The sequence below is a fragment of the Neopsephotus bourkii genome, unplaced genomic scaffold (genome assembly GCF_033783945.1).
Source record: "Neopsephotus bourkii isolate Nb327-2 ecotype Australia unplaced genomic scaffold, CSIRO-AGI_Nbou_v1 NB_1792, whole genome shotgun sequence".
Classification (NCBI taxonomy): Eukaryota; Metazoa; Chordata; class Aves; order Psittaciformes; family Psittacidae; genus Neopsephotus; species Neopsephotus bourkii.
Genome location: NW_026902266.1, coordinates 12,216,549 through 12,236,674, shown reverse-complemented (window position 1 = coordinate 12,236,674; position 20,126 = coordinate 12,216,549). Strand labels below are relative to the sequence as shown.

At 37.0% G+C, this 20,126-nt stretch overlaps 1 protein-coding gene across 1 annotated transcript in view; it reads left to right on the top strand.

Annotated features, from left to right (window-relative positions):
• The window catches only part of IRAG1 (inositol 1,4,5-triphosphate receptor associated 1), a 114,622-nt gene that overhangs the window by 8,425 nt on the left and 86,071 nt on the right, over nucleotides 1–20,126 (top strand). The window contains exon 2 of the mRNA XM_061380444.1: nucleotides 503–597. The gene's annotated coding sequence lies outside the window, so the exon portion shown is untranslated. The remainder of the gene's footprint in view (nucleotides 1–502; nucleotides 598–20,126) is intronic.

The following is a 20,126-nucleotide window of genomic DNA, read 5'->3' as shown; positions in this document are numbered from 1 at the left end:
TAACTGTAAGTTCCCAGAAGCAGGTAACAACACTTAGAAAGAACAATAATTTAGTTAGTTTTAAGTTTTCAGACATTCCTTCCTCCTTCTGAAGGCATATCTTAAAACCCGTATTCCCTGATATGAGATACTGGACTTAGTATTCTCATCCCATGTTGTTCATGGAGTCTAGGTTAGAGTTCACAGCAGCAACAAATACTAGGCTAGAAATACTGTATTACAAACTGCCTAGAAATTTTTGAGTTTACATATTAATAGAATAATATCTGTCATCCTCAAAGACTGAATAGTGGAAGGAATGAAATTGGCCTCTTGGTAAGCTGCATATGGATGTCTGTCTGGGGTTCAGAGGTGATTTGATTTGCCAAAGGGCAGTAATGGTACTTGTGTTTTCTAGTCCCCTGCTGCTGGAATGGCTATCCATGATGCAGTATGTTTATAAATAAAACTGTTCTATCTGCAAGCTCAGCCTGGGATGTAAAGTCAAGCTGTGTTCTTTCAGGCTTGAACATCACCACTAATTGAGCTGCTGCTGGAACTTGGTCAAGAATTCTGTTGATTCAGAAGCCAGTAAAGACTCTCAGAACTATGTTTCAAGTATGAGTAAAAGTTTATTTATATCAGCCAACTGATTATGCAGGCATACAGATCAGATCATTTAAATGAAGGAAGATGCAACTTTCACAAGTTACTCCTGGTTATTATCTTGCTGGGTCAAGAGGGGCTCCCATTTGCACCTCAGGGGATTATTTTGCAATTTCAAGCTATATGTATGGTATCTATTAATGTACTGGAAACACAAAACTTCTAAGAGAAATATTTTTTACCTAATAACTAATTAGTGTTCAGGAATAAATCCTGTTTGTCAAATCTTAAACAACTCAAGAAACAAACTCAGCAGCTCATGCAGGCAGAACTGGTAAGCAAAGTACACTTGAGCCATGTGACTCAAGTCTGGAAGAACAGGTATGTATGCCTTGGACTGTCATTTTTTGGTTTTTTTTTTTTTTTTTTTTAGTCAGATGTACTTCTAATATGTCATTTTTAATAGTGACAAGGGTGGTTGTGTTCTCTAATGTGATCCTAAAAATATATGCTTCTTTCTTAATTTAGCTGTGCCATTTCATGCTGAAGCTCTACACAGTACTGGGATTAATCTGTCTGAAACTAGTGCTGGAAACTCTTCAAGCCTTGTCATGATCCATTTCATTATTTAACTTTGCTGCTCAAGTTTTTCAGAAAGCTTAGCCTACATTTCCCTTGCTGATGTTTAATGCTGTTATGCCCCGTTCAGCAGTACATAGAAAAAGATGCCTCTCTACCTTTTCTTAGGATAATCTGTGTTTTACCATGGCCACATAAATGGAGCAGTCTGTTTGGTTCCTTGTAAACAGAAGCTGTTTATGAAAGCCTTCTATACACCATCATAGGAGATGTGAAAACCATGAATGCTTTGAATTCATGTGCATGTGATTGTCATGTCACTTCAGCAAACATTTATTCTAATATTTTAACTCTATATGACTCTGTTACTTCCCCACAGAAAAGTTCAATCATGGTGATTTCTAAAAGGTTATTATTAACTAGGGAATACAGTCAGTTTAATAAGATCTCTTATTGGACATTGGGATTGTAGGAATACACAAGAAAAAACAAACATGCTTAAATTTAGCAATTATATGTCTAAAATAAGAAAAACACTTCTGCAGAAAGCCTCAAAAATTGGACATTAAGCATTAGAGAAAAGATCTTTATGGAAAATTTTAATAGAAATTAAGTAGATTAGAAATTTTGAAGGGAAAACTTTTACATCCTTTTGCAAAGCTTTATAGCAGATTTAATAAAATTCTCATACAACTGATAGATCTCCAAAATAGCTGTTCATGATCCTGGTGAGTGTTTGGAGAAGCTGATATTCTGTTGTGTGTTGCGTTGTTTTGCTTTTTACATATGTCCACCTTAACTGTGTCTTAAAAGCATTTTTGATGTTGCCCTCTTAAGTGACCTGTAAAGAGTTAATGATAATAAATTAGACTAAAATCCTTTCTTTACTAAAGATTATAAGTAGTTTACTAAGTTCTCTATCACTTGCATGGTTTTGTATATATAAAATTATAGCTTAGGCAGCTGCAAGTGAATGGCTGCTAATTCATCTGGTTACTCTGATCTTCCAGGTTTAGGAGGTTTCTCCATCATGTCCTTTTAAATCTCATCCTCCAGGGTGAGGATTAAGTTCATCCTGCATTGACTTGCTATTGTTGTAGCAAGGAAGGCTCATAGTTCTCTTTGGAGTTTTTTACATGCTCTGGATAGGGTTGTTCTGTAGCTCTGAAGGCTACTCTGAAGCTTTCTAAACCTTTTTGCCATGAGGGAGAAGAGACCTACCTTGACCTTAAACATATGTACATATACTTTCCAAAGTGACCTGGCAAAGGTGTTGATCACCTCAGCTTGCTGTACTGATTTGAATGCAAGAGAACAAGACCAATCGTCAATTGTGTCCTTCTTTCATTTGCAGAAAAAGTGTTAAAAAACATTAAGAAAACCCTCAAAATTTTTCTATGCGAATAATTAAGCAGTAAAACGATCAGCAGAGGGCAGTATTGAGGTATGAATAAAATAATGACAAAATTGACATAAAAAACACGTGTTGCCATGTGTTTTCAGTTTCCCTTCATAGACTCACAGAATAATTTATGATGATAGGTGTCTGTGAAGGTCATTGGGTCAATCCTGTCTCAGAAAGCCAAATTCGAAGTTAAATACAATCAATATGGTCATGGTAATGTGTCTACGTTGTTGAATATTGTATAGTAACCTGCAATCAGATCAGTTTTCTCTCCAAACCACTTTTATAACCTGTTATGAGACTGGATGGAAAGCATGCCCAGTGCTGAAGTGTAGTTAATTTGTCTGGATAATACTGGGGGGGGGGGGGGGAGTGTAGCTATTTTTGCTTGCAAGGTCTTGAAATAGTGTTTTTTAACAATTGCTCTTATGTGTTCCATCAACTTTAATAATAATAGGCAAGCATGTTTAAAAAAATAATAATAAAAATTTCACTGAGTATTTTGTCTGTTGCTTCTGCAAGGCACGATTGACCAGCATGGTTGTATCTATGTAGCTTCTGTTGAAACTATGTCATATCGTTGGTTTGGGGTTTTGAAAGTATAGTGTCTATAGTATTTGCTACTAATAGTGTGATTTTTATTATTTTTTTGTTGTTGTTGTGTTGTTTTTTGTTTCTTTTTTCCTGCACCTTTGAGAGCTGAGATAGTGACAGAAAGAATTTATAAAAGTGAACATTGCTCTCACATTTAAAAACTTTTTCAAGATGTGCTGGACTGAATTTGTGAACAGATTTATAGAAACTGGAGCCTTCTCCAAATCAGTAAGCTTTAATAAGGATTTTTTCTTTTTTTAGTATAAACAGTTCTAGCCTGTCATCATTACTTGAATTGATTCCAGTTCCTTTTTTTCCAATCTGCTTGCTTATGTTAGCTAAAATTTTATTGGCTAAAATGGTGAACTGTTCAGTTTTGTAGGATACAGCAGTTTCCTTTAGTTTATCCAATTCTGCAGTGCTTTTCAAGAGTGTATTTGAGTCAACATTGCAGATTTCTGAGCTGTGGAACAAACGCCTATTGTAAAATACTAAGCATAATGCTATGTTGCTGAGTTTAGTGGCATTCATGTCACATAAAAGCAATTTTGACATTTACTTAAACCATTTAGATGCACTAGGAATTTGTAAAACTGACTTTAAGATGAATGTTTTACTACTGTCTTCGGTCTGAGTAGTATTGCAACTCAGTGTCCAGTTTTCAATCTTTTTTTGATAAACTTATTTACAGTGTTTATTCAGAGACAATATTTGTGATTCTACATATTAAATAGAGCTGCTAAAAGGAGAATATGTGTGTTTAAAATTCTTTTTGCTCCTGGAAAAGTGAATGCCAAGAGCATTCTAAAATCACTCCTATGAGTAACACTAATGTTGGCTCGTTCCAGTTTACCCTCAGCAGGAGTAAGTCACAGAGAGCTTGTTGTCATCTTGAAAGTACTTCCCCCTCTAAATTAAACCAGCAAGGTTTGAAAGCTGTTCAGTTAGAATTCTAGCTCTTCTCAAACGGTTAGCTACCCCTTTAAGATAAGCAGCTGGAGTTTAGTAAAATAGGCCGTTTAGATTCTTGGCAACTATCCAAACAAATTAGTTTCAGCTAGCTCAGTCAAATGGCTACAGGAACCACATACAATTTTGAGTGTTGCTGTGCATATCCTTGCGAGAGAAAATACCAGTTGGTGTGGAATTTGGTGAATGCTATAAGTTGCTGCAGGGACCTTAGGTGGATGCAGACAGAGCCTGAAATGTTCTGTTACTGGTATCCAGCACAGCTTCAGTATATAGCATGTATTTTGGCTATGATGAGAACTTTGGCAGGGATTATATGATGTTTTATAAGTTTAGTTACAGTGCTTCAAAGCCTGTACAGCTTGGGTGGGCCAAGCTCACATACCAGTGCTGTGCTTCCCAGTATCTCCAGTTCCTGAAGCAGCATGAGAATGCTCTTTCTGCCACTGTTAAAATATCTGAGTGTAGAAGTTGGAGGCAGGTCCAAAATGAGTAGACAATATATTTTTGCCACTGATTAAGTTTTCATCTTTGTGGATGGGAGTGTTTGTCATGTAGGAATAATACAAATTCAGAAAATGTACTCCTTATTAGTATAGTTTTTTTTTAAACATAGCAAGTATTTTTTAAAAATCTGAAATATTCTTAGTTTCAGAATGTTAAAGATCTTTTTTGTTTGTTTGTTTACATAACATCAGTGGGGAATTTTTTCATTTGATTTCAGTAATAAATATTTTGTATTAAACATGTGGATCAGTAATACTAGCTGTAGAACAGAGGTAAGCATAAACATCTGTGAGAGTAATGCAATAGTAATGTGTGATGGAAGATGATGGCATGGAAGTGAAAAAGTATTTCTTCAGTGAGTTTTAAATGGTGTACAGTGTGAAAGATTTGGGGCTTTGCAAGGTACAAAAGAGGAAAAATCAGTTTAGGACAATGTTAATGATAATACTGTCTTTTCTGGGTATTAAGACTATATGATAGCTGGGCTTAAAGCAACACAATTCGTAACTTGCCGGTCCCAGTAGTGCTAATGTGGGAAGGCTGTAAACTTGTATCTCTCCTGCACGAAATGCAGCTCAGAAGGGTTTATTGGGGACAATGATGAGGGTCTGACCAAACCTTAACAACATGGACCTTATAAATGGCCTTTGTTTAAATTATTGCTCTTAACTCCCAAGGTACAGTGGTGAACACCATTGTAAACAATAGCACATTAAACACTCCTGCTGACCATCCTTCTTGCTGGGGGTATTTGGAATGTTCTTGGTGAAAATGAATGCAAGGTTGTGCATTGCATCATTCACTACTGAAAAGAGTTGGGATGCATGAAATTAAGTGGGAAAATGGCTGAATTATACCTGGTAGACTGCAAAAGGAGGATTTCCCTAGGGCTTTCAGAGCAAATCTACAAAATCACAGAAGTAACTATTTTGGCCATGACCTTGTGAGAGAGAGGTTATTTCAATTGATTAGAATCAAGCAGTTAGCACTACAGGTCCCTCAGGTAACACCCTGTTTTGCTGTTCCCTTCCTACCTCTCTTCCCCCCTGCCTCAAACCCTAGCACACTGCCCTCAAACGGCTGCCAAGGAGCTTTGTAGTTGCACGATGAGATTATATTGTGTATACTTTTTATTTTATTTTTGGTTTTTTTAAGGCATGTAACTGTCTGGTTTTAAAAGACAAGAATTACTTCAGCTTCCTAGCAAACTATAGGAGAGTTTTGTGATTTTATTTTTTTCCCCCCTCTTACCTTAATACGGTGAAGTTTAATCATGATTCTTTTGGTGACTTTCCATGTGAATAACCAATTGTGCTCAAACTTATTTTATATTCTGTTACTATTCTGATGAAGTGAGTGAAGAGGTATTGTTTATTTTTACTTTATTTTGTAAGGTTTTGATTTGTGAAACTTCTGTGAAATTATCCATATGTTTCCTTGGTAGTTTTCAAGGAAGAGTTAAGTTCATTTTTATACAGAAAACAGTGATGTCCAAGGTGCTGTCTTGTTTTGGCAACTTCAGTTTTGTTCCAATTTTTTTTTTTTAATAAAATCAGTGGGATTTATTGCCGAGGATGTTTAAATGCTTCTTGTCTTGTGGAATAAGTTGTACTGCATTTTAAATCCTTTGTTTTCCCAAATTTATTTAAAAAAAAAGCAACACACACACACACACACAAAAAATCCCCCCCCCCCCCCCGAAATACAAAGAAAACAAATGTAGGGGAGGGGAATTTCTCATAAACACTAGTTGGGGCACTTAGGAACATGTTTCTTGGATTCCTGGAATTCAAAGCAATTGTATGGAGTGCATCTTTCCAAATCCAAGTGCCTAACTATCTACAGTGAACTTTCTAAAAGCAAACAGATTAGATCAGTGCATCTTATAAGAGAATTACATGGGTGCTCTACCTCTGATCTGGAAACAAAACTGGCATGATTTTGCATTTATTTTGGTTATACTGACATTGGTAATGCTGGGGTTTCTTACTAGTGAAATGTGGTCAGAGCAACTGTATAAAAGAAGCAAGCAAGCAAGCCTTTTGCTTTGCATTCATTAACTTCTTTTTAAGAAATGGTAAATTACTTTAGTAGTTACATTTCCAAAAGTTAGAAGGTGTGTCTGTACTTGGTAGTATACAGTGCCTGTCTTAATGGGCTTCTGAGCTTGGATCAGGTTTGTAAATTCTATTTAATTCTTTCAGTCAAGTTCTTAACCAGTAACTCAGCTCACAGATGCTTAATGGAATTTTTTTGCAACACTGCAAGTAGAAATGGAAGTTTAGTTCAGAGCAGATGGTACAGCACTCAGGAATAATTGGTGAGTTTATGTTATTTAAGTAATCTATTTTTAAAGCAGTATTATTTTTCTTATTCTTGAGATTCTGTAAAAAAGAAAACCAGACCTGAAATTCTGCAGTGGTTGAATGTCTGGGTATTTTGTGCATAACTAGAGCAGTGGGTGTAGGCTACCTTACCTTGCTATGTGGCAGTAAGCTTGAGTGTCGTGGACTATCAATAGCCAGATCAGTTGTGGCTTTTTCCTAGCATTTTTTCATGTCTGTGTTCTGAAAACTCACAAACGACACCAGTTGAAGGACCTTCCAGCAACTGTGCTGTATCTTGACTTGGTAGTTCAAAACCATAAATCTTCAAAGGCCAGTGCTAGCCCTGCTTGCTTGTAAAAAAGGTGGGGCCATGCTTAAGCCTGCTAATTCATTCACTAACTAACTTCATATAAGTGCTTATGCACTTGGTATGTTCTATACAGTAGGTGTTCTGTGTGATATCAGAACAACCAAAATGTGTGTCATGGAAACAATCAATATTTTGGAGGAAAGATTAAGAAAACAAGATGCTTTACAGCCAGGAAGAAAAGGGCTTACAAGGGGGAGTTAAATGCTTTGGAATGTAGTGCAACTTACTGCAGCTCCTAAAATCTAAATGTGTACATGAACTAAGCTCATGTACTTCATGAGCAGCCATCTCAATGCTGTCTTGTGACGACTACAAAAAATACTAAGGCTTTTATTAGCATATTCGCAAACTCTTGTCAGCTTTGTAGAGTTACTGTGTGCAATGTTATATGCAGTGCTGCAAGCATTGTATTTGCTTGAAAAATACAAACCTACTACTGATTAAGGTGGGGGGGAAGGTGGATTAAATTCTATGCTGAGTGATTCAATGTTGCACCTTCTTGTTAAGCATATGAAATGCTAACCAGTTTGTTAAATGCAACTCTTTCTACATGAACGTGGCTTAAAGCCAATGCCCATGCTGGGGGGTAGGAAGTGACAGGCAGCTGCTTCTGCAGGCAAGAAACTGGAGCCAGCAGACAGAATATTCAGAGTAGTGGCATCTATCGTATTGTTTGTCTGGACCATGTTTACTCCCTCTTTAGGTCAGGTCTGAAGAATGAAGCTGACTAGATTAAAAAACGGCTTTGTTACCCAGATGCAGAAAGCTTGGAAGAAAAGGACAATAAAGCAGTAGCATAGACAGACTTTTCTGAAGAGCGATAGGAGGGGGAGTCTGGCTTCCTGTGGGCAGGCAAAAGATGGGAAATCCTACCTCATACATGTACTCATATATATATATATATATATATATACACCCACAGACACATATATATCACACACATGTGCATATATATATTTGTGATGGAGGTGGGGAGGAAAAGCTTCTCGGAGGAGGAAAGCTTTGTGCAGAGAGGTGGTAGAGGGTGGTGGAGCTAATTTTGTTGTTCTGGGAGATTGGTTGGGAGATGTTATTTTATACTGGTGAGATATGTTTGGGAAGCTGAGGCTTGAGTTTTAGAATCTTAAGCCTAGAAATTTATTCTGTTGTAAGATTAAATCTGCCGTAGCCATTTTGTTCTTGACAGTATTCATGTTTGCATGAAAATAATTGGATGCAAATGTCCAAGGTAATCTAGCAGACTGTGCCTTGCCCCATCTTTAAAATCAATGAAGTATATTTGGAGGCTGTATGTTTTGCTGTTGATGGTTTTTGTGGTGGATTTTTTCTGTTGTTTGGGGATTTTGTTTGTGGTTGGTTTTGGGTTTTGGTTTTTGGGTTGGTTTGTTGTTGGGTTTTTTTTTTGGGGGGGGGGGGGTTGTTATTTTGTTTTTCTTCCCTGGATTGAACCATGGAAGCTGAATTCTCAGTTCAATTATGAAGCAGCTGTGAAACCATTAATGGCATGGCATAACCTTACTTCCTTTTTGATTCTGCCATTTCTGTTCACATGAATGTTAGACATTAGTGCATAAGTGGCTGCTAATGAATGTGCTGCCTCATGGTTTATAAAATACCATGGGACATGTCTGCTAACCTTTTATTTTTGTTTTCTGATTTTCTGCATACTATGAGCACTCCATTCTCTGCCAACTAATGCAATTAAAGTGCAAATTTATGCCTCCTAGTTTGGGGTGTGCCATTGGGGGGTTTATGTAAATACATCGTTCTCTTTGCACCTCATCTTCCTCTTTTTTTTTTTTTTTAGGCTCTTACCTTAGTAGTGGCTGCTAACCTACTTCAGTCCTGCAGTTAAGCAGACAAGTGCTTTGTACAAGCATAGAATTTTATTAAACTTACAACTGGCCGGGTATTTGCTTCATGGTAATAGCCTATGTGGATGCATTGTTCTTAACAATCTGAAAAATTCATAGTACTTGCCCGAGTCTAGGAAGAGAAGTGTGCAGGTGGCTTTGGGTGTTGCTATTTGGTGTTTTATTTATCTTTTTTAACAACTAGGAACTTCAAATGAACATCAAAGGAGCATTGGTCGTTTCTACTAACAGACCCTTTTTCAACAATCTGACTGTCCAGATATATCAGGGTAGGCTACTTGAGTACTAAATGGCGATGGCTGAATGGAGAAGTAGAGACTTACGGTCTTGAAGGCGACACAGGTCAACCCAGAGAGATGTGTCTGAAAACAGTGTTTGCAGTACTGTTTAATTTCATTAACCTACACCATTCATACTGTATAAATTCTGTAGAGGATGTCTCCTGGGAACAAAGACCTAGAAAAATAATGATAAACTTCAGAAGCACTCAGTTTTTACTAATTGTATATTTGTATTTTCTCCAAAACTATAGGAGAAAGAGGCCTAGAACTGGTGAGAAATGCTATGGAGGGATTCAGGTATATCAGTAGTTCATCCCCTTTAAGTAGGTGGAGCAAGAGACCTTCTTGGCTTAACTGCAAACTTCTGAGTCTTCTGAAAACCGGAAGAGACGCATACCAGAGATGGAAAAGTGGATGCGTACCCAGTGAGAACTACAAGGACATTGCCAGGATGTGCAGAAAGGCAGTTAAAAAAGCAAAAGCTTAGCTTAAATTGAAATTGGCCAGGGATGTCAAAAACTACAAGAAAGGGTTCTTTAGAATATAAACAACAAGCAGAAACAGATGGAAAATATTGCTGGAGAGGGGAATTAGTCACCAACAACACTGAAAAGGCAGAGATTCTTAACACTTTCCTCACCTCTGTCTTTATCAGCACTGTTGAGCCCCAGGTCTTGGGAACAAAAACAGGTTGACGCAAACAGACCACAGTGAAGGATTAGTGTATGACCTATTACAGAAGCTTGAACCCTACAAACTGATGGGCCCTGCAATAGCCACCCAAGGGTATTAAGAAAGCTTGCTGATGTCATTGTTGGACTGATCTCCATGATCTTTGAGTAGTTGTAGAGATCAGGGGACATCTCGGAAGACTGAAAGACTAGTGACACTCCCATCCACGAGAAGGGTTTGAAGGAGCTTCAGTCTCTGGGAAGCTATGGGAAGAATCTTCCTGGGGGCTATCACAAGTCAAATTAAACACATCATCAGGAAAAGTCAGCATGGATTCACAAAGGGCAAATTGTGCTTGACAAACCTGATTGCCTTCTATGATGAAGTAACCTGCTTGGTTGATGTGGGATGAGCAGTGGATATTTCTCATCTGGTTTTCTTCAAGGCTTTTGATAGTTTCCCACAGCCTCCTCCTGGATAAACTGGTACATTACAGTCTAGGTAAGTAGTTTATGTGGTTGATGAGGAAATGGTTGACAGGCCATATACAAATAGTGGTGCTTCTATGAAAGCTTAAGGCAGGCAAATTTACTGAAAGTTCACAGCAGTTATCTTTATTAGACTGAAAGCCTTCTCTTTTTACACGTACCAGAGACTAGAAGTGCTTGCGTGCTTGAAGGCTTATTTTTGTTCCTTTAAGTTATCAGAGTAATAAAGTATGTCTTGCATAGGAAATTGAGTAGTAGCTAAAGCAGTTGCAAATCCAAAATAGCAGTAGGGCTTGTAAAGCTGTCAGTATTTGTAAAGGGAAAACAGCCAGAATTCTCATTAAGAGTGGTATTTGTTAGACAATGGCTTTATGATGATGAGACTGAACATTCAAATACCTTGCAGCCCGCATATAACAATACCTGCACCTCTCTGGAGCAGGTGAAAAAGCAGATGCTCAGATGGTAAGCTATTTATGACAATTTCAACTTACAATATAATGAAGTAAAAAATGTAAGGAAGTGAATAGTAGAACTACAGCTGAGAAGTTAAGAAGACTGTTGTCTTCCAAGTGTCACAGGATGCAAGTTTGTTCCCCTGACTGTTGTATTGATTGTCCTTTTCCTTTTGCTAGGTATTCATGAGTAGTTTAATTCTCAACATTAAAAAAAAAAATCACAAACAACCTCTTAAAAAAAAAGCCCCAATGAAATTACTAGAAAAGACTATGCCCCCAAAATATTTTAAAACATATTAAAATGAAAATAAATTCCAGAATTTTGCTTATTTTTTGTCAAAGCAGTTTTTAAAGCTTTCTTTGGCTTAAATTTAATGAAATAGTTACAACTTTAAGCATTTGGAAAGGCAGCCTATCATGATTGGATTAGTGAACATATTTTAATAATTCAGTGCTTAGCTATCTTCCCTGCCACTGCTGCCTCCTAGCCTCCCACCCTGTTCTTTCTGACATTACCACTTAGCAGGATACTTGTAAATGAGCCAAGATAGCTTTGCCTTGGCACTCTTCCATTGACTTCATTTGGGTTTCAATGGTGAAACCCAGAGATTGAATAGAACCACAAGTGTTTAACAGTGCTAATAGCAATGCTGCAAAGCATCAGATGTATAAAGAATCCTACTACAGTAAAGTAGCTTTCTGAGACAGTCCTTGTCGAGGAAGTTATTTCTGTGGGTCTTTTGTGTGTTTGGATTTCTTGGTTTGAATTTATTTATTTATTTATTTTTAAGCTTGGAGTTGAACTGCAAAGTCTGTATCATGTTCAAACCTTAGCTGTTGTAACTGAATGTCCAGCAATGTAAGAATTCGTGTATCAAGCTAGTAGAGAAAGGCAGAAGCTGTAATTAAGTAGGGTTTTAGAAATAGGATACTCTTAGTTTATAGCAAAGAGGGTATTTCTTTTATTGTTTTTTGTCTGGTTTGTTTTACGTTGTTGCGTAGATTTTTTTTTGTTGTTTTGTTCTTGTTGTTAAGCAATCTAATATTTCTCCTGCTCATAACTGTCATGGAATATATTTTTCACAGAAATACAGTTGTGTTACAGCAAGTGTAACAAAACCCCAGAGTGCTAATCAATGTTACAGCCAGTTTATTTGTAGGTGATAAAACCCTTTTACACCTATGTTTTAGTTGTCCTATCATACACTCATTAACATAACATACATGCTTGTATTTTCCTAAAGGAAGCAGTTTGATAGATGGTAGTCATCTCAAGCAGCAAAGGGAGAAATTTAATCCACTATTTAACTGCTCTCCTTTTTTTTTTATGAGAGGAGAAAATGAGTAATAACTAAGTCAGGGGAAGAATAAAATAAAAGCTGCTCACAACAGCTAATAATAACAGTAAGTACCATTATGGTCTTAGGATCTGGCTGTTGAGAATAGTACATTTAATAGCAACATATCTTGTAAAATCATGAGAATGAGTGAATGCAGGTATTCCTGCATATTGAAAAGTGTGTGTGTGGTTGTTTTTGTTTGTTTGTTTGTTTATGTAGCAAGCTTTGCATAAGACTGTGAACAGGAGAGTAATTTTCAAAGCCTCAGGTGCCAAAGTACATATCCAGCTCTTACTAAAATCAGTGGCAAAATTATTTACTAACTTTGCAAAATTGTGAAATTTGTAAGTTCCAAGCACCATCATTTTTTCCTTCCTCTTCTGCTTCAACTTTTGATCATGCTTCTGCATCAAAGTTCCTTATTTAATTGACAGGAGGACACAAAGATCCTAACATTGTCTTTTCTGACAATGTAAAAATAACACTGCCCCTGTCCTGAAGATCTTGCAGTCTAAACATGCTTCCTCTTGATATAGCTATTCATTATTAAGTTGAAAAATATTGACTTGATTTTACCAAGCAGATGACATTGCCAAGTAAAGCCATTTTAAATACTTAAAAGTATGAAGAGGCATTATCAAAGGGACATAGATGGCAAGTACTTGCTTCATTCACCAGCAGACTCTTTATAAGTGACTCATGGCGATTGTCCAAATACCTAGAGTTTATTGAAGGACTTCAGTATTGTTGGGTTAAGTTTAATCAACTACAATAGAACAAGCCATTGGAAAAGTACCTTAAGCTAGTGAAGGTGTCATTCTTGATTCAAAATAAGCACATAATAATGTACTCAGAGGGCTCCCTTCTCTACTTTAAGGAGAAAGAAGATACTTTTTTTTTTAATTAAAGTAAATATTGATAAATTATTTTGCGCTATTTATACACCAGCAAAGATCTCAAAATACAGACTCTGTTCTTGGAAAAAATCTAATGCAACAAAGGATTTGTCAGAACAAGGTAGAAGAAAAGCAGAAAATCCAACCATTACTGAGACTGATAAGTAAGAAAAATTTTCTTCTGCTATCTTTCTAGGCCATGTGAACTTTAGTTATCAAACTAAAATTAAAATCCAAGATCAATTGTCATCTCTATTTCACACCAGATAAAAACATATGGGAGAGTTCTTTAACGCTGTAGAAGGAAAAATTGAAGACTGGTGTGCAAATGTTTCAAGCAGCAGAGCTGTGGCTTTCTGACAGAGAAAAACTTAGACTTCCACAATGCCTGATAAAGGTCAAAATCCTTTTCAAAACAATGAGGAAGGAGAGCAGGTGTGTAGCAGGTAGAATGTATAAATAAGGTAGGCATAAGTCTTGCACAAAATTATTGCCAGGTATGTTAATTTGTAGGACTTCAGCCAATGTAAATTAAAATTATGCATTCACGGGAATGGACAATAGAGTTTAATTGATCTTGTTGAAGCCATAACATCTTAAGGAAGCAAACAACTTGTGAAAATATCTAGAAAAGACTAACATGCTGAAATGTTTCAAATAGAATACTTATCAAGCAGGTAATTTGAAATATGTATAAAATTTTTTACATAAAACTTTGCAAATCAAGAAACAGATCGAGTGGAAATACTTTTTCCAGTCTTAGCATAAATGAAATATTGCTGCTTTTTCACTATATAATGGCATATAAGGCTTAAATTGTTACGAAGCCTGCTTTTTTCAGGTGACAAATGCTACAACTGTTTTCCCTTGGAGATGTTTCCTTCAACCATAAGCATGCAGAAGGTTTAGCACAGGTATTGTATGTGATTAGTAATAATTTCAGCCCCCTGAAACCTTCAAACAAAACCTATTTTCAATGAATTCAAAGACAGTAAAATCAGGCCCTCAGTTAGGAAGTGATATTTTGATTGCATTTTTGTTAACATCTGCTTAAAACCTCTTAAGCAGATGTTAACTAGTGCAGTTGCAAACTCTTATTTGTGTATATGTTGCATAGTTTATATTGGTACCCTGAATTTTATAAACAGTTACAATTCAAAGACATTCTGACATCATACTTTCACTTATTGTCAAACATACATTTATTCTCAGTGCTTTTGGATTAGTTAATATTATCTCTGTTTAAAAGGAAGGAATATTTAACTCCTGTAAGCCTTCAAAATCTCTGTTAATGTCTTTTATGGTACTTGTTGGTCCTATACCCATGCTGCTCCCTATCTTTCGAAGCCATATCTGACCTTGGAGAACCTTTATAAGCAATTGAATTTTTAAGTTTTAAGGGGGCGGGGGGGGTGTTAAAAAAACCACAAAGGAATAATTGCGTGTCATTTTGTGGTTTTGTTTTTGCTTGCACCATGACAAAAGAGAAGGTCTATTAATCACATATTTGTCTTCCAAGCATCACAGACCAATGCTTTTGTTCCCTCAGCTTTCAGCTGAAGAGGATTTATGCAGCTGACCTTCACAACTTCTTTTAAAATAAAATCTTCATTTTGAGATCTGGCACAAAACCTAAGTATTGAAATGAGTGCTGTGTTGTCCTCCAAAACATGAATAAAGCTGGAAATTAAAATCAGTACAACATACTAGCACTTAATAACAGTTGTAAAGAAAAAAAAAAATCATATAGCATTTTCAAATCACTTATTATTGTAAAACTGCCTTTTTTTTTAAAGAAAGGATCTAGCATTAACTTGATAATGGTGGAGGCATAATTGTGGTGCAGAGTGAATTTCCTGTGACTTTATTAATTTTCTGTGTATCTTTTAGGTAAAATCAGTTTGCTAAAAATGTAAATGAGTTTTATAATTTCTCTCTGCTTTGCAAAAGCAATTTTGGCAATGCAGTGCAGTTTTAATTTGTGAGGCAAAGTAATACAGTGCAGTTGAGTGAACTCTTGAGATTTCTGAGCTATACTTTTATGGTATACTTATGGTCAGGTATTCAGCTTCTGTGTATCTCAGAATGAAGCTTCCATGTGTATGGTGGTGTTCAAAGTAAATATACCCAGTCCGCTCACTGGGTTTGTGTATGGGGGGAAAAAATATATCAGCATGTAAAATCGTTTGACTATTGGAAGAGTACTGTACAAGAAACAGGCAACCCATATTGATTCAGCTCTGCTTCAATAAGTACTCCTTCTGCCTATAGTGAAGTTTTAGTTCCCTTGGGATAGATTTCTAAGTACCAAAAAAATTTTTCACATTTTCTGAGATAAGTCACAGTTCTCAGTTTAACAGTGACTTTAACTGTACTCTAAACTTTGAAAACCAATTATTTTATTTAAAGTTGAAAACTATGTTTCTGGAAAGTGCAAAGAAGTTATTTATTCTGGGTAATATAGTTAGAAAGCTGAGGAAAGGCAAATAAAGAGAGATTAAATCATGAAGAATTATATAAACCAGAAAATGGAATACTGTATGGGATGGCAAGCAATATTAGAGAAACCATTAAAGGTCAGAGTTTCAAATCATCTCATTTTGAGCTTGTCCTGGGTTCAGCAGTAGCAGTCATTTTTCTCTTTCTTGGCAGCTGTTGCAGTGCTGTGTTTTGACTTTTGGGCTGAGAACAGAGCTGAAAACAATGATGTTTTGGTTTGGCCAAGGACTTTGTGGGCCTCATGCTCTGCCAGGGAGGAGGGAAGCTGGGAGAAGGTGGAGACAGGACACCTGACCCAAACTGACCAAAGAGGTATTCCATACCACAGCACGTCATGCCCAGGGATGTACCAGAGAGTCAGCCAGAAGGGCTAGGACTGCAGGGTTGGAGGAGGTATCGGTCGGCGCTTGGTCGGGCTGGGGGCGCGAGTTGTCGGTCACCTGGTGATGAGGTGTTGTATTCTCTTCCCTTGTTATTTCCTTTATCATTACTATTATTGGTGGCAGCAGTAGTGATTTGTGTTATACCTTAGTTACTAAACTGTTCTTATCTCAACCCGTGGGAATTGCATTCTTTTTTGATTCTCCTCTCCGTTCCTCTGGGAATAGGGGGAGGGCAAGAAGGGGGGGGAGTGAGTGAAAAGCTGTCTGGCTGGGGTTAAACCACGACAGAGCTAAATGTATGAGTGATACAGTCCTGTTGAGGAGTAAGGTAGACATCTGCAGTAAAGTTAATTAGTGCAGTGACCTGAGGGGAAGTTCAGGTTAGATGTAAGGAAGAAGTTCTTTACTGTGAGTTTGGTGAGGCACTCGAACAGGCTGCCCAGAGAAGTGGTAAATGCTCCATGCCTGGCGGTGTTCAAGGCCAGGTTGGACAGAACCTTGAGCAACATGGTCTAGTGTGAGGTCTCGTTGCCCATGGCAGGGGGGTTGGAACTATGACATGGTAGCTGTCCCATTGGTTAGGTTTGGTGGTTTTTTGATGTGCTGCTTATCTGGACCTACACCTTTACTGAAGGAATATATGATGTGGTATGGATAATATAAGCCAAAAAGCCAGATCAGTGAGATGGGATATTCTGTACTGTAGAATTTATGCTCTGTGTTCCTGGTTCCCAACCCACTAGCTACACATAAAGACTATAAAACCACCTTCTACGATCAGAAGGGTTTGAAGAAAAGGTAGGATGACTGAAAAGCATGTGATGGCAACTCTCAAGGCTCAAACACACAGCAGTTATCACGTGTCAGCTACTTGAAGTAATGAAGTATGTGCTCACCTGCAGCTAAACAGATAGTGAAACAGATAGTAAAACAAATTCTGACATGTGAGCTAATAATTATTTGCTTAAACCTCATTGAGGTGTAGTGGATGTTTGATTGCTCATTAAATTATCATAAGACTCATAATAATTTCTTCTTTGAACTGAGGCTTTAGGAGAAGTCTAAAATGTCATAAGAATCAGTAAAACCTTTTACTAAACATGTATCTGAATAATATTCTCATATAAGGATATGGCAGGCTAAATTTTGAACCAGTTCTCAGACCTTTTTCATTCAGCTGATGTAATGGCTGTTTGATTTCCTTTTTTAGTTGCTTGCTACTTCAAAGCATGTTATTGCTGTTTTCTAAAATGCACAATTATTTATCTGTTGCTGCCTTTTATAGTCTAAAAAGAATGTCAGACTTGCAGTGAGAAATGCAAGTACAAGGAGGTGATGAAGCAGCGACTTCTCTCCTAAAGACAATGCTGTATGTTACGTCTTTTCTCAGGCTTGTTTTCCTATGTGCTCACTACAGAACAATATGTGGAAACAGCAGGCAAATGTGCCTCTGTATCAAGCATACAAAAAGGCAATAGCTGATTGCTGTAATTGTAGCTGTGTAGCTTGCATCAAAGCGAGGGTTTGGTAGAGTGTTGTGGCAATAGGAGACTGTTTTTCCCCCTGAGAACTACTGCTAGTAGTTTATAAATGTTATATATATATATATATCTCCTTAAGAGATCGTCTCTTTTTATTATGAAGTAGAGAGAAACAGTATTTACATCTTTAATTTACTATTCAAGTCAAATCTATTGAATACACACTCAGGGCTAATAATAAAAGAAATTGGCTGGCTTATCATGGATGCTACCTGCAATCTCTTGGCACCCCTCATGTGATACTTCTTTTTTATCCCTTACTCTCTTCCGAATAACAATACCACCAATATGCTTGTTCTGTATTACATCACTTGTTTAAGAGAACCTTGGTAAAAGACAGCTTTCAGCAAGCTTAAAGAGATCATTGGTCATTGTGATCACTGAGTCTAACAGCTGACACATCCTTCACTGGCTTTTTCCTAGTCTTTGAAATACTGAAGTTGTGTTTCCCAGACTGGAAGTTTGTGCTTCCTTCTTGTTAAAATTTCAAAAGCAGTTGAAAAGTTCATTAAGTAATGCTTGCTCTTTTTCTGTGCTGCAGGGCTGCTGTTTAGATTCAGTTAAATGTAGTTCAAGAATTGCAATACTTAGTGCATAATCAATGTAACCTTATCTAACACACTCATATTTGTATAAGGTTATTAACTTTAATTTTTAATGTCTGTTTTAATGCATGCCTTATTAAATATGTTAGTAGTCTCTAAGTAGATATATTTAAAACACATCTTCCCCACTGAACTTTGCAAATGTGCTGCCACTTTTTTTCCCTGTTTTTCTTTGCTCCGTATGTGATAGGTAGCTGCAACCCATTTGTTGTCATATTGGTGCTGTTCATTTTCTATGTGAAGAATTGCTTGTATGATGCAGCAGAACTGAGTAACTTTCAAAACACTGGGGTTTCTGTAAGGAAATGAGACCTATAAATAAAAAAATGGTATTGAAAAGAATTAAATTTTAAGGTATTTAAAAGCTAAACTAAAAGTAACCATATGAAAGTATAAAAGGAACCCTTTAACTCCTATCTATTCTTTTTTGCTAGGCCATTGTAGTCTCTTTAGATGGGATATCCCAGCCATTTTGAGCAATATTTGTATTTGCAGAGGTGAAATGGGGAAGTATGAGCTATCTTTCTCAATCTACAGCAAAATGGCTTTAATTCATGATTTGTGATAAAAATGTTCTTGCCCTTTCCAAATGCTAGAAGGGTGCCCTCTTTGCAGACACTGATAGCAATGTATTTTTTCTGTTGGCATATTGTGTTTTTGTTCACTTGAGTAGCAGGGGATGTTTTCTATGTGGGTGACTTCCTTTTCTGCTGTAAGTTTGAAGGAGACTATCAGGTTTTTTCAGTCTTATGTCTGAAGTTTCAGCACAGGAGCTGGGCAGTAGAACATGAGCTGGTAGTGGTTGAAATGTGTAATCAAATGGGGAACAATATTTTTACTTCATTGGCAAGGTAAACTTCAAGGTAAATTTTGAAAAGAGAATAACTGGGCAGATGTGGTCAGACTTTCAAAGCTGTGTTTTGTCTCCAGTTCAGTAAGAAAAACTGGCACTGTGTGTCTGTGTGTATTTGCAGGGCTATGTTTTGTACATAATGCAAAGCCGAATTTACTCACACTTAAGACCTGTTGTTAGGCTTTTTGTTAGTCACAAAATCACATGCAAAATATAATGAAGGGAATCCAATCTACTGCACATGAAATGCTTATGTAGCTTAGCTCTGTTGTGCCTGCTTATGAGGGTGCTGTCACCATAAGGCCTGTTCTTTAACATTTCTTCTAGTGTTTCTTTCAGGACAGTGAGATCATAGCATAGTATCTAATGCTGAGTATCAAATCTTGTAGATAATGAGTTTGAATCATAGCATGAACTGTTTTGGAAAAGACCTGTAAGACCACTATGTCCAACTGTTATCTCAGTGATACCAGGAAATACAGGGTTAACATTGTGCCTGCTTGCTTAAGCAGTCACTGTGCTTGATGAAGCAGAGCCATAGGAGTTAAAGTTGCTAGAATGGTGAAGCTGAACTGTAGGAGTTACAGCTGCTAGGCAGAATTGTATTAGTTAAGATTCATAGCTTAAGACATTCTTGTTCAAATAGTATCTTTAGACAGAAAAGGAACAAAAGATAGCCAGAGTAACAACATTTACGAACTTGACAAGTTTCTACTTTAAGATACATAAAACCGGCTTGTACCGAACCTGAGGTTTGGACAGGAGCCGAAACCCTATTGAGTCTGTGTGAAAGCAAGAGGCTACTCTTGGTGATGAAGAGGAACTACAGGCCTTCATCCTCATGACCTCCAACGACCACCATCAGGAGGCACTGTGCAGGCGCACCAATGGGACGAATGC